General features: G+C 41.3%; 9 non-coding genes across 9 annotated transcripts; all 9 read right to left on the bottom strand.

Annotated features, from left to right (window-relative positions):
• Positions 1-1128: 1128 nt before the first annotated feature.
• On the bottom strand, positions 1129-1200 carry trnap-agg (transfer RNA proline (anticodon AGG)). The gene has a single exon. It is a non-coding gene; the product is annotated as a tRNA-Pro (tRNA).
• Positions 1201-2621: 1421 nt separating this feature from the next.
• On the bottom strand, positions 2622-2693 carry trnap-agg (transfer RNA proline (anticodon AGG)). Its single transcript has one exon. It is a non-coding gene; the product is annotated as a tRNA-Pro (tRNA).
• Positions 2694-4114: 1421 nt separating this feature from the next.
• On the bottom strand, positions 4115-4186 carry trnap-agg (transfer RNA proline (anticodon AGG)). The gene has a single exon. It is a non-coding gene; the product is annotated as a tRNA-Pro (tRNA).
• A 1421-nt stretch (positions 4187-5607) lies between these two features.
• Positions 5608-5679, bottom strand: trnap-agg (transfer RNA proline (anticodon AGG)). Its single transcript has one exon. It is a non-coding gene; the product is annotated as a tRNA-Pro (tRNA).
• A 1421-nt stretch (positions 5680-7100) lies between these two features.
• trnap-agg (transfer RNA proline (anticodon AGG)) lies at positions 7101-7172 on the bottom strand. Its single transcript has one exon. It is a non-coding gene; the product is annotated as a tRNA-Pro (tRNA).
• A 1420-nt stretch (positions 7173-8592) lies between these two features.
• On the bottom strand, positions 8593-8664 carry trnap-cgg (transfer RNA proline (anticodon CGG)). Its single transcript has one exon. It is a non-coding gene; the product is annotated as a tRNA-Pro (tRNA).
• A 1421-nt stretch (positions 8665-10085) lies between these two features.
• trnap-cgg (transfer RNA proline (anticodon CGG)) lies at positions 10086-10157 on the bottom strand. The gene has a single exon. It is a non-coding gene; the product is annotated as a tRNA-Pro (tRNA).
• A 1421-nt stretch (positions 10158-11578) lies between these two features.
• On the bottom strand, positions 11579-11650 carry trnap-agg (transfer RNA proline (anticodon AGG)). Its single transcript has one exon. It is a non-coding gene; the product is annotated as a tRNA-Pro (tRNA).
• A 1421-nt stretch (positions 11651-13071) lies between these two features.
• Positions 13072-13143, bottom strand: trnap-cgg (transfer RNA proline (anticodon CGG)). The gene has a single exon. It is a non-coding gene; the product is annotated as a tRNA-Pro (tRNA).
• Positions 13144-13547: the final 404 nt, after the last annotated feature.

The raw sequence follows: 13547 nt of genomic DNA, 5'->3' as shown, positions 1-13547 counted from the left end.
ACTCATTGTCAGCGTGGCTTCCGTCTTTTTTATTTCAAAGTTCTCTAATCTCTTATTCTAAAGTGGAGATTAGTTGCCAAAAGTATGTGTGTAAATGAATCTGTAACACTGCAAATCCCAGCTGTGAGTGTAAACTTGTGGAGGGTCAACGAAAAATCCAAGTAAAAGCTGGCATAACGGTTTGTCCAGCTAAAAATTGCATTGTAAAAAAGAAGAAGAGTTGTTCACTTAACTGTCAGTGGTTTTAATGTTGGGGTTGTTCAGTGTATTCACTCATGTTGAGTTAGGGGACAGCAAACTGCTACAGCTCCAAACAACAAAGTAAGACACAACATGTTTGCAATTGTTATCAGCACTCTTAATTAACAAGTTGAGTGAACAAAGAGAGACGCATTTGTGATCAAAGAAGCAACCCAAAGTCACCCATCAAGCATTTATCATAGGTTTCACCACCACCTAAACTCACGTCATATTTTGTCAACAAGACCAACTTTAAGACAGAACAGGTTCCACATCTCCATTTTTCTGCCATTGATCTTCCTGAGTTCATGTCAGCAATTGGGTATCCTAAACAATCATCATGTGATTTGGATTGCATCCTAATTAGACTGTGGGTTGATGTACTAGCTCCTATCGTCACTTCTGCACTTGAGCATCTCAGTGCGTCTCTGTCAATTTGCTATGTACTACAGGGTCTAAGCTAGGTGTAATCAATCCATGTTTTGAAAAGCCCCATGTCCATGCTGGTCTTCTATTCCCTTACAGATCTATATTTCAGTTTCCTCCTTTATGTTTAAAAATCTGAGAATTCAATTATTTTCCATGCGCTTATGAATACAAAGCGTTTCTGTCTTGATTTAAAGAAAACATACCAAAACTGCCTGAGACGAGACTGCAGAGTGTGTGCTCAAGTGATACTGGTATTGACTTCTGGATATGTCAATCAAGTTCCACATAAGAACTTAATTTAAGAAGGACTTGAGGCAACTTAGGAATGAGTGGGGGAGCTTTGAGTTGTATTGTCCTTTGATACCAAGTGCATTTGTGGGTGTTGTCATACTAGTAATTGTTCATTCAATCCTTCTTCTTCACAGTAAAGCAGAGATACAAGGTCAATAAAGCTGGGAAGGGCTCGTCCGGGATTTGAACCCGGGACCTCTCGCACCCTAAGCGAGAATCATACCCCTAGACCAACGAGCCGAAATTTGCTGTGTTTGCCTTTGATGAGAGAGCGCGTGGACAGCTAAAACGGCCACAGAATCCTGGGAATTTGTGATGGATTTCTTTCTTCTTTGACTCATCCGCCAGGTTCCACCAACTCACCACCACCTAAACTCAGGTCATATTTTATCAACAAGACCAACTTTAAGACAGAACAGGTTCCAAGAGCCGTCACAGCCATCACAAGAGCGCCCGCACCACAGAGTACAAAAAGATACCCTCTGTACGTTCGATCTTCGAATAGAGACATCCTAGAACTTTCACTTCAGCTCACTCATTGTCAGCGTGGCTTCCGTCTTTTTTATTTCAAAGTTCTCTAATCTCTTATTCTAAAGTGGAGATTAGTTGCCAAAAGTATGTGTGTAAATGAATCTGTAACACTGCAAATCCCAGCTGTGAGTGTAAACTTGTGGAGGGTCAACGAAAAATCCAAGTAAAAGCTGGCATAACGGTTTGTCCAGCTAAAAATTGCATTGTAAAAAAGAAGAAGAGTTGTTCACTTAACTGTCAGTGGTTTTAATGTTGGGGTTGTTCAGTGTATTCACTCATGTTGAGTTAGGGGACAGCAAACTGCTACAGCTCCAAACAACAAAGTAAGACACAACATGTTTGCAATTGTTATCAGCACTCTTAATTAACAAGTTGAGTGAACAAAGAGAGACGCATTTGTGATCAAAGAAGCAACCCAAAGTCACCCATCAAGCATTTATCATAGGTTTCACCACCACCTAAACTCACGTCATATTTTGTCAACAAGACCAACTTTAAGACAGAACAGGTTCCACATCTCCATTTTTCTGCCATTGATCTTCCTGAGTTCATGTCAGCAATTGGGTATCCTAAACAATCATCATGTGATTTGGATTGCATCCTAATTAGACTGTGGGTTGATGTACTAGCTCCTATCGTCACTTCTGCACTTGAGCATCTCAGTGCGTCTCTGTCAATTTGCTATGTACTACAGGGTCTAAGCTAGGTGTAATCAATCCATGTTTTGAAAAGCCCCATGTCCATGCTGGTCTTCTATTCCCTTACAGATCTATATTTCAGTTTCCTCCTTTATGTTTAAAAATCTGAGAATTCAATTATTTTCCATGCGCTTATGAATACAAAGCGTTTCTGTCTTGATTTAAAGAAAACATACCAAAACTGCCTGAGACGAGACTGCAGAGTGTGTGCTCAAGTGATACTGGTATTGACTTCTGGATATGTCAATCAAGTTCCACATAAGAACTTAATTTAAGAAGGACTTGAGGCAACTTAGGAATGAGTGGGGGAGCTTTGAGTTGTATTGTCCTTTGATACCAAGTGCATTTGTGGGTGTTGTCATACTAGTAATTGTTCATTCAATCCTTCTTCTTCACAGTAAAGCAGAGATACAAGGTCAATAAAGCTGGGAAGGGCTCGTCCGGGATTTGAACCCGGGACCTCTCGCACCCTAAGCGAGAATCATACCCCTAGACCAACGAGCCGAAATTTGCTGTGTTTGCCTTTGATGAGAGAGCGCGTGGACAGCTAAAACGGCCACAGAATCCTGGGAATTTGTGATGGATTTCTTTCTTCTTTGACTCATCCGCCAGGTTCCACCAACTCACCACCACCTAAACTCAGGTCATATTTTATCAACAAGACCAACTTTAAGACAGAACAGGTTCCAAGAGCCGTCACAGCCATCACAAGAGCGCCCGCACCACAGAGTACAAAAAGATACCCTCTGTACGTTCGATCTTCGAATAGAGACATCCTAGAACTTTCACTTCAGCTCACTCATTGTCAGCGTGGCTTCCGTCTTTTTTATTTCAAAGTTCTCTAATCTCTTATTCTAAAGTGGAGATTAGTTGCCAAAAGTATGTGTGTAAATGAATCTGTAACACTGCAAATCCCAGCTGTGAGTGTAAACTTGTGGAGGGTCAACGAAAAATCCAAGTAAAAGCTGGCATAACGGTTTGTCCAGCTAAAAATTGCATTGTAAAAAAGAAGAAGAGTTGTTCACTTAACTGTCAGTGGTTTTAATGTTGGGGTTGTTCAGTGTATTCACTCATGTTGAGTTAGGGGACAGCAAACTGCTACAGCTCCAAACAACAAAGTAAGACACAACATGTTTGCAATTGTTATCAGCACTCTTAATTAACAAGTTGAGTGAACAAAGAGAGACGCATTTGTGATCAAAGAAGCAACCCAAAGTCACCCATCAAGCATTTATCATAGGTTTCACCACCACCTAAACTCACGTCATATTTTGTCAACAAGACCAACTTTAAGACAGAACAGGTTCCACATCTCCATTTTTCTGCCATTGATCTTCCTGAGTTCATGTCAGCAATTGGGTATCCTAAACAATCATCATGTGATTTGGATTGCATCCTAATTAGACTGTGGGTTGATGTACTAGCTCCTATCGTCACTTCTGCACTTGAGCATCTCAGTGCGTCTCTGTCAATTTGCTATGTACTACAGGGTCTAAGCTAGGTGTAATCAATCCATGTTTTGAAAAGCCCCATGTCCATGCTGGTCTTCTATTCCCTTACAGATCTATATTTCAGTTTCCTCCTTTATGTTTAAAAATCTGAGAATTCAATTATTTTCCATGCGCTTATGAATACAAAGCGTTTCTGTCTTGATTTAAAGAAAACATACCAAAACTGCCTGAGACGAGACTGCAGAGTGTGTGCTCAAGTGATACTGGTATTGACTTCTGGATATGTCAATCAAGTTCCACATAAGAACTTAATTTAAGAAGGACTTGAGGCAACTTAGGAATGAGTGGGGGAGCTTTGAGTTGTATTGTCCTTTGATACCAAGTGCATTTGTGGGTGTTGTCATACTAGTAATTGTTCATTCAATCCTTCTTCTTCACAGTAAAGCAGAGATACAAGGTCAATAAAGCTGGGAAGGGCTCGTCCGGGATTTGAACCCGGGACCTCTCGCACCCTAAGCGAGAATCATACCCCTAGACCAACGAGCCGAAATTTGCTGTGTTTGCCTTTGATGAGAGAGCGCGTGGACAGCTAAAACGGCCACAGAATCCTGGGAATTTGTGATGGATTTCTTTCTTCTTTGACTCATCCGCCAGGTTCCACCAACTCACCACCACCTAAACTCAGGTCATATTTTATCAACAAGACCAACTTTAAGACAGAACAGGTTCCAAGAGCCGTCACAGCCATCACAAGAGCGCCCGCACCACAGAGTACAAAAAGATACCCTCTGTACGTTCGATCTTCGAATAGAGACATCCTAGAACTTTCACTTCAGCTCACTCATTGTCAGCGTGGCTTCCGTCTTTTTTATTTCAAAGTTCTCTAATCTCTTATTCTAAAGTGGAGATTAGTTGCCAAAAGTATGTGTGTAAATGAATCTGTAACACTGCAAATCCCAGCTGTGAGTGTAAACTTGTGGAGGGTCAACGAAAAATCCAAGTAAAAGCTGGCATAACGGTTTGTCCAGCTAAAAATTGCATTGTAAAAAAGAAGAAGAGTTGTTCACTTAACTGTCAGTGGTTTTAATGTTGGGGTTGTTCAGTGTATTCACTCATGTTGAGTTAGGGGACAGCAAACTGCTACAGCTCCAAACAACAAAGTAAGACACAACATGTTTGCAATTGTTATCAGCACTCTTAATTAACAAGTTGAGTGAACAAAGAGAGACGCATTTGTGATCAAAGAAGCAACCCAAAGTCACCCATCAAGCATTTATCATAGGTTTCACCACCACCTAAACTCACGTCATATTTTGTCAACAAGACCAACTTTAAGACAGAACAGGTTCCACATCTCCATTTTTCTGCCATTGATCTTCCTGAGTTCATGTCAGCAATTGGGTATCCTAAACAATCATCATGTGATTTGGATTGCATCCTAATTAGACTGTGGGTTGATGTACTAGCTCCTATCGTCACTTCTGCACTTGAGCATCTCAGTGCGTCTCTGTCAATTTGCTATGTACTACAGGGTCTAAGCTAGGTGTAATCAATCCATGTTTTGAAAAGCCCCATGTCCATGCTGGTCTTCTATTCCCTTACAGATCTATATTTCAGTTTCCTCCTTTATGTTTAAAAATCTGAGAATTCAATTATTTTCCATGCGCTTATGAATACAAAGCGTTTCTGTCTTGATTTAAAGAAAACATACCAAAACTGCCTGAGACGAGACTGCAGAGTGTGTGCTCAAGTGATACTGGTATTGACTTCTGGATATGTCAATCAAGTTCCACATAAGAACTTAATTTAAGAAGGACTTGAGGCAACTTAGGAATGAGTGGGGGAGCTTTGAGTTGTATTGTCCTTTGATACCAAGTGCATTTGTGGGTGTTGTCATACTAGTAATTGTTCATTCAATCCTTCTTCTTCACAGTAAAGCAGAGATACAAGGTCAATAAAGCTGGGAAGGGCTCGTCCGGGATTTGAACCCGGGACCTCTCGCACCCTAAGCGAGAATCATACCCCTAGACCAACGAGCCGAAATTTGCTGTGTTTGCCTTTGATGAGAGAGCGCGTGGACAGCTAAAACGGCCACAGAATCCTGGGAATTTGTGATGGATTTCTTTCTTCTTTGACTCATCCGCCAGGTTCCACCAACTCACCACCACCTAAACTCAGGTCATATTTTATCAACAAGACCAACTTTAAGACAGAACAGGTTCCAAGAGCCGTCACAGCCATCACAAGAGCGCCCGCACCACAGAGTACAAAAAGATACCCTCTGTACGTTCGATCTTCGAATAGAGACATCCTAGAACTTTCACTTCAGCTCACTCATTGTCAGCGTGGCTTCCGTCTTTTTTATTTCAAAGTTCTCTAATCTCTTATTCTAAAGTGGAGATTAGTTGCCAAAAGTATGTGTGTAAATGAATCTGTAACACTGCAAATCCCAGCTGTGAGTGTAAACTTGTGGAGGGTCAACGAAAAATCCAAGTAAAAGCTGGCATAACGGTTTATCCAGCTAAAAATTGCATTGTAAAAAAGAAGAAGAGTTGTTCACTTAACTGTCAGTGGTTTTAACGTTGGGGTTGTTCAGTGTATTCACTCATGTTGAGTTAGGGGACAGCAAACTGCTACAGCTCCAAACAACAAAGTAAGACACGACATGTTTGCAATTGTTATCAGCACTCTTAATTAACAAGTTGAGTGAACAAAGAGAGACGCATTTGTGATCAAAGAAGCAACCCAAAGTCACCCATCAAGCATTTATCATAGGTTTCACCACCACCTAAACTCACGTCATATTTTGTCAACAAGACCAACTTTAAGACAGAACAGGTTCCACATCTCCATTTTTCTGCCATTGATCTTCCTGAGTTCATGTCAGCAATTGGGTATCCTAAACAATCATCATGTGATTTGGATTGCATCCTAATTAGACTGTGGGTTGATGTACTAGCTCCTATCGTCACTTCTGCACTTGAGCATCTCAGTGCGTCTCTGTCAATTTGCTATGTACTACAGGGTCTAAGCTAGGTGTAATCAATCCATGTTTTGAAAAGCCCCATGTCCATGCTGGTCTTCTATTCCCTTACAGATCTATATTTCAGTTTCCTCCTTTATGTTTAAAAATCTGAGAATTCAATTATTTTCCATGCGCTTATGAATACAAAGCGTTTCTGTCTTGATTTAAAGAAAACATACCAAAACTGCCTGAGACGAGACTGCAGAGTGTGTGCTCAAGTGATACTGGTATTGACTTCTGGATATGTCAATCAAGTTCCACATAAGAACTTAATTTAAGAAGGACTTGAGGCAACTTAGGAATGAGTGGGGGAGCTTTGAGTTGTATTGTCCTTTGATACCAAGTGCATTTGTGGGTGTTGTCATACTAGTAATTGTTCATTCAATCCTTCTTCTTCACAGTAAAGCAGAGATACAAGGTCAATAAAGCTGGGAAGGGCTCGTCCGGGATTTGAACCCGGGACCTCTCGCACCCTAAGCGAGAATCATACCCCTAGACCAACGAGCCGAAATTTGCTGTGTTTGCCTTTGATGAGAGAGCGCGTGGACAGCTAAAACGGCCACAGAATCCTGGGAATTTGTGATGGATTTCTTTCTTCTTTGACTCATCCGCCAGGTTCCACCAACTCACCACCACCTAAACTCAGGTCATATTTTATCAACAAGACCAACTTTAAGACAGAACAGGTTCCAAGAGCCGTCACAGCCATCACAAGAGCGCCCGCACCACAGAGTACAAAAAGATACCCTCTGTACGTTCGATCTTCGAATAGAGACATCCTAGAACTTTCACTTCAGCTCACTCATTGTCAGCGTGGCTTCCGTCTTTTTTATTTCAAAGTTCTCTAATCTCTTATTCTAAAGTGGAGATTAGTTGCCAAAAGTATGTGTGTAAATGAATCTGTAACACTGCAAATCCCAGCTGTGAGTGTAAACTTGTGGAGGGTCAACGAAAAATCCAAGTAAAAGCTGGCATAACGGATGTCCAGCTAAAAATTGCATTGTAAAAAAGAAGAAGAGTTGTTCACTTAACTGTCAGTGGTTTTAACGTTGGGGTTGTTCAGTGTATTCACTCATGTTGAGTTAGGGGACAGCAAACTGCTACAGCTCCAAACAACAAAGTAAGACACGACATGTTTGCAATTGTTATCAGCACTCTTAATTAACAAGTTGAGTGAACAAAGAGAGACGCATTTGTGATCAAAGAAGCAACCCAAAGTCACCCATCAAGCATTTATCATAGGTTTCACCACCACCTAAACTCACGTCATATTTTGTCAACAAGACCACCTTTAAGGCAGAACAGGTTCCACATCTCCATTTTTCTGCCATTGATCTTCCTGAGTTCATGTCAGCAATTGGGTATCCTAAACAATCATCATGTGATTTGGATTGCATCCTAATTAGACTGTGGGTTGATGTACTAGCTCCTATCGTCACTTCTGCACTTGAGCATCTCAGTGCGTCTCTGTCAATTTGCTATGTACTACAGGGTCTAAGCTAGGTGTAATCAATCCATGTTTTGAAAAGCCCCATGTCCAAGCTGGTCTTCTATTCCCTTACAGATCTATATTTCAGTTTCCTCCTTTATGTTTAAAAATCTCAGAATTCAATTATTTTCCATACGCATATGAATACGAAGCGTTTCCGTCTTGATTTAAAGAAAACATACCAAAACTGCCTGAGACGAGACTGCAGAGTGTGTGCTCAAGTGATACTGGTATTGACTTCTGGATCTGTCAATCAAGTTCCAAATAAGAACTTAATTTAAGAAGGACTTGAGGCAACTTAGGAATGAGTGGGGGAGCTTTGAGTTGTATTGTCCTTTGATACCCAGTGCATTTGTGGGTGTTGTCATACTAGTAATTGTTCATTCAATCCTTCCTCTTCACAGTAAAGCAGAGACACAAGGTCAGTAAAGCTGGGAAGGGCTCGTCCGGAATTTGAACCCGGGACCTCTCGCACCCGAAGCGAGAATCATACCCCTAGACCAACGAGCCGAAATTTGCTGTGTTTGCCTTTGATGAGAGAGCGCGTGGACAGCTAAAACGGCCACAGAATCCTGGGAATTTGTGATGGATTTCTTTCTTCTTTAACTCATCCGCCAGGTTCCACCAACTCACCACCACCTAAACTCACGTCATATTTTATCAACAAGACCAACTTTAAGACAGAACAGGTTCCAAGAGCCGTCACAGCCATCACAAGAGCGCCCGCACCACAGAGTACAAAAAGATACCCTCTGTACGTTCGATCTTCGAATAGAGACATCCTAGAACTTTCACTTCAGCTCACTCATTGTCAGCGTGGCTTCCGTCTTTTTTATTTCAAAGTTCTCTAATCTCTTATTCTAAAGTGGAGATTAGTTGCCAAAAGTATGTGTGTAAATGAATCTGTAACACTGCAAATCCCAGCTGTGAGTGTAAACTTGTGGAGGGTCAACGAAAAATCCAAGTAAAAGCTGGCATAACGGTTTGTCCAGCTAAAAATTGCATTGTAAAAAAGAAGAAGAGTTGTTCACTTAACTGTCAGTGGTTTTAACGTTGGGGTTGTTCAGTGTATTCACTCATGTTGAGTTAGGGGACAGCAAACTGCTACAGCTCCAAACAACAAAGTAAGACACGACATGTTTGCAATTGTTATCAGCACTCTTAATTAACAAGTTGAGTGAACAAAGAGAGACGCATTTGTGATCAAAGAAGCAACCCAAAGTCACCCATCAAGCATTTATCATAGGTTTCACCACCACCTAAACTCACGTCATATTTTGTCAACAAGACCACCTTTAAGGCAGAACAGGTTCCACATCTCCATTTTTCTGCCATTGATCTTCCTGAGTTCATGTCAGCAATTGGGTATCCTAAACAATCATCATGTGATTTGGATTGCATCCTAATTAGACTGTGGGTTGATGTACTAGCTCCTATCGTCACTTCTGCACTTGAGCATCTCAGTGCGTCTCTGTCAATTTGCTATGTACTACAGGGTCTAAGCTAGGTGTAATCAATCCATCTTTTGAAAAGCCCCATGTCCATGCTGGTCTTCTATTCCCTTACAGATCTATATTTCAGTTTCCTCCTTTATGTTTAAAAATCTCAGAATTCAATTATTTTCCATACGCATATGAATACGAAGCGTTTCCGTCTTGATTTAAAGAAAACATACCAAAACTGCCTGAGACGAGACTGCAGAGTGTGTGCTCACGTGATACTGGTATTGACTTCTGGATCTGTCAATCAAGTTCCACATAAGAACTTCATTTAAGAAGGACTTGAGGCAACTTAGGAATGAGTGGGGGAGCTTTGAGTTGTATTGTCCTTTGATACCCAGTGCATTTGTGGGTGTTGTCATACTAGTAATTGTTCATTCAATCCTTCCTCTTCACAGTAAAGCAGAGACACAAGGTCAGTAAAGCTTGGAAGGGCTCGTCCGGGATTTGAACCCGGGACCTCTCGCACCCGAAGCGAGAATCATACCCCTAGACCAACGAGCCGAAATTTGCTGTGTTTGCCTTTGATGAGAGAGAGCGTGGACAGCTAAAACGGCCACAGAATCCTGGGAATTTGTGATGGATTTCTTTCTTCTTTGACTCATCCGCCAGGTTCCACCAACTCACCACCACCTAAACTCAGGTCATATTTTATCAACAAGACCAACTTTAAGACAGAACAGGTTCCAAGAGCCGTCACAGCCATCACAAGAGCGCCCGCACCACAGAGTACAAAAAGATACCCTCTGTACGTTCGATCTTCGAATAGAGACATCCTAGAACTTTCACTTCAGCTCACTCATTGTCAGCGTGGCTTCCGTCTTTTTTATTTCAAAGTTCTCTAATCTCTTATTCTAAAGTGGAGATTAGTTGCCAAAAGTATGTGTGTAAATGAATCTGTAACACTGCAAATCCCAGCTGTGAGTGTAAACTTGTGGAGGGTCAACGAAAAATCCAAGTAAAAGCTGGCATAACGGTTTATCCAGCTAAAAATTGCATTGTAAAAAAGAAGAAGAGTTGTTCACTTAACTGTCAGTGGTTTTAACGTTGGGGTTGTTCAGTGTATTCACTCATGTTGAGTTAGGGGACAGCAAACTGCTACAGCTCCAAACAACAAAGTAAGACACGACATGTTTGCAATTGTTATCAGCACTCTTAATTAACAAGTTGAGTGAACAAAGAGAGACGCATTTGTGATCAAAGAAGCAACCCAAAGTCACCCATCAAGCATTTATCATAGGTTTCACCACCACCTAAACTCACGTCATATTTTGTCAACAAGACCAACTTTAAGACAGAACAGGTTCCACATCTCCATTTTTCTGCCATTGATCTTCCTGAGTTCATGTCAGCAATTGGGTATCCTAAACAATCATCATGTGATTTGGATTGCATCCTAATTAGACTGTGGGTTGATGTACTAGCTCCTATCGTCACTTCTGCACTTGAGCATCTCAGTGCGTCTCTGTCAATTTGCTATGTACTACAGGGTCTAAGCTAGGTGTAATCAATCCATGTTTTGAAAAGCCCCATGTCCATGCTGGTCTTCTATTCCCTTACAGATCTATATTTCAGTTTCCTCCTTTATGTTTAAAAATCTGAGAATTCAATTATTTTCCATGCGCTTATGAATACAAAGCGTTTCTGTCTTGATTTAAAGAAAACATACCAAAACTGCCTGAGACGAGACTGCAGAGTGTGTGCTCAAGTGATACTGGTATTGACTTCTGGATATGTCAATCAAGTTCCACATAAGAACTTAATTTAAGAAGGACTTGAGGCAACTTAGGAATGAGTGGGGGAGCTTTGAGTTGTATTGTCCTTTGATACCAAGTGCATTTGTGGGTGTTGTCATACTAGTAATTGTTCATTCAATCCTTCTTCTTCACAGTAAAGCAGAGATACAAGGTCAATAAAGCTGGGAAGGGCTCGTCCGGGATTTGAACCCGGGACCTCTCGCACCCTAAGCGAGAATCATACCCCTAGACCAACGAGCCGAAATTTGCTGTGTTTGCCTTTGATGAGAGAGCGCGTGGACAGCTAAAACGGCCACAGAATCCTGGGAATTTGTGATGGATTTCTTTCTTCTTTGACTCATCCGCCAGGTTCCACCAACTCACCACCACCTAAACTCACGTCATATTTTATCAACAAGACCAACTTTAAGACAGAACAGGTTCCAAGAGCCGTCACAGCCATCACAAGAGCGCCCGCACCACAGAGTACAAAAAGATACCCTCTGTACGTTCGATCTTCGAATAGAGACATCCTAGAACTTTCACTTCAGCTCACTCATTGTCAGCGTGGCTTCCGTCTTTTTTATTTCAAAGTTCTCTAATCTCTTATTCTAAAGTGGAGATTAGTTGCCAAAAGTATGTGTGTAAATGAATCTGTAACACTGCAAATCCCAGCTGTGAATGTAAACTTGTGGAGGGTCAACGAAAAATCCAAGTAAAAGCTGGCATAACGGTTTGTCCAGCTAAAAATTGCATTGTAAAAAAGAAGAAGAGTTGTTCACTTAACTGTCAGTGGTTTTAACGTTGGGGTTGTTCAGTGTATTCACTCATGTTGAGTTAGGGGACAGCAAACTGCTACAGCTCCAAACAACAAAGTAAGACACGACATGTTTGCAATTGTTATCAGCACTCTCAATTAACAAGTTGAGTGAACAAAGAGAGACGCATTTGTGATCAAAGAAGCAACCCAAAGTCACCCATCAAGCATTTATCATAGGTTTCACCACCACCTAAACTCACGTCATATTTTGTCAACAAGACCAACTTTAAGACAGAACAGGTTCCACATCTCCATTTTTCTGCCATTGATCTTCCTGAGTTCATGTCAGCAATTGGGTATCCTAAACAATCATCATGTGATTTGGATTGCATCCTAATTAGACTGTGGGTTGATGTACTAGCTCCTATCGTCACTTCTGCACTTGAGCATCTCAGTGCGTCTCTGTCAATTTGCTATGTACTACAGGGTCTAAGCTAGGTGTAATCAATCCATGTTTTGAAAAGCCCCATTTCCATGCTGGTCTTCTATTCCCTTACAGATCTATATTTCAGTTTCCTCCTTTATGTTTAAAAATCTCAGAATTCAATTATTTTCCATACGCATATGAATACGAAGCGTTTCCGTCTTGATTTAAAGAAAACATACCAAAACTGCCTGAGACGAGACTGCAGAGTGTGTGCTCAAGTGATACTGGTATTGACTTCTGGATCTGTCAATCAAGTTCCAAATAAGAACTTAATTTAAGAAGGACTTGAGGCAACTTAGGAATGAGTGGGGGAGCTTTGAGTTGTATTGTCCTTTGATACCCAGTGCATTTGTGGGTGTTGTCATACTAGTAATTGTTCATTCAATCCTTCCTCTTCACAGTAAAGCAGAGACACAAGGTCAGTAAAGCTGGGAAGGGCTCGTCCGGGATTTGAACCCGGGACCTCTCGCACCCGAAGCGAGAATCATACCCCTAGACCAACGAGCCGAAATTTGCTGTGTTTGCCTTTGATGAGAGAGCGCGTGGACAGCTAAAACGGCCACAGAATCCTGGGAATTTGTGATGGATTTCTTTCTTCTTTAACTCATCCGCCAGGTTCCACCAACTCACCACCACCTAAACTCACGTCATATTTTATCAACAAGACCAACTTTAAGACAGAACAGGTTCCAAGAGCCGTCACAGCCATCACAAGAGCGCCCGCACCACAGAGTACAAAAAGATACCCTCTGTACGTTCGATCTTCGAATAGAGACATCCTAGAACTTTCACTTCAGCTCACTCATTGTCAGCGTGGCTTCCGTCTTTTTTATTTCAAAGTTCTCTAATCTCTTATTCTAAAGTGGAGATTAGTTGCCAAAAGTATGTGTGTAAATGAATCTGTAACACTG

This window comes from Leuresthes tenuis, unplaced genomic scaffold (assembly GCF_036924035.1).
Source record: "Leuresthes tenuis unplaced genomic scaffold, fLeuTen1.0.hap1 SCAF_23, whole genome shotgun sequence".
Classification (NCBI taxonomy): domain Eukaryota; kingdom Metazoa; phylum Chordata; class Actinopteri; order Atheriniformes; family Atherinopsidae; genus Leuresthes; species Leuresthes tenuis.
This window is presented reverse-complemented; position numbering and strand designations above follow the sequence as displayed.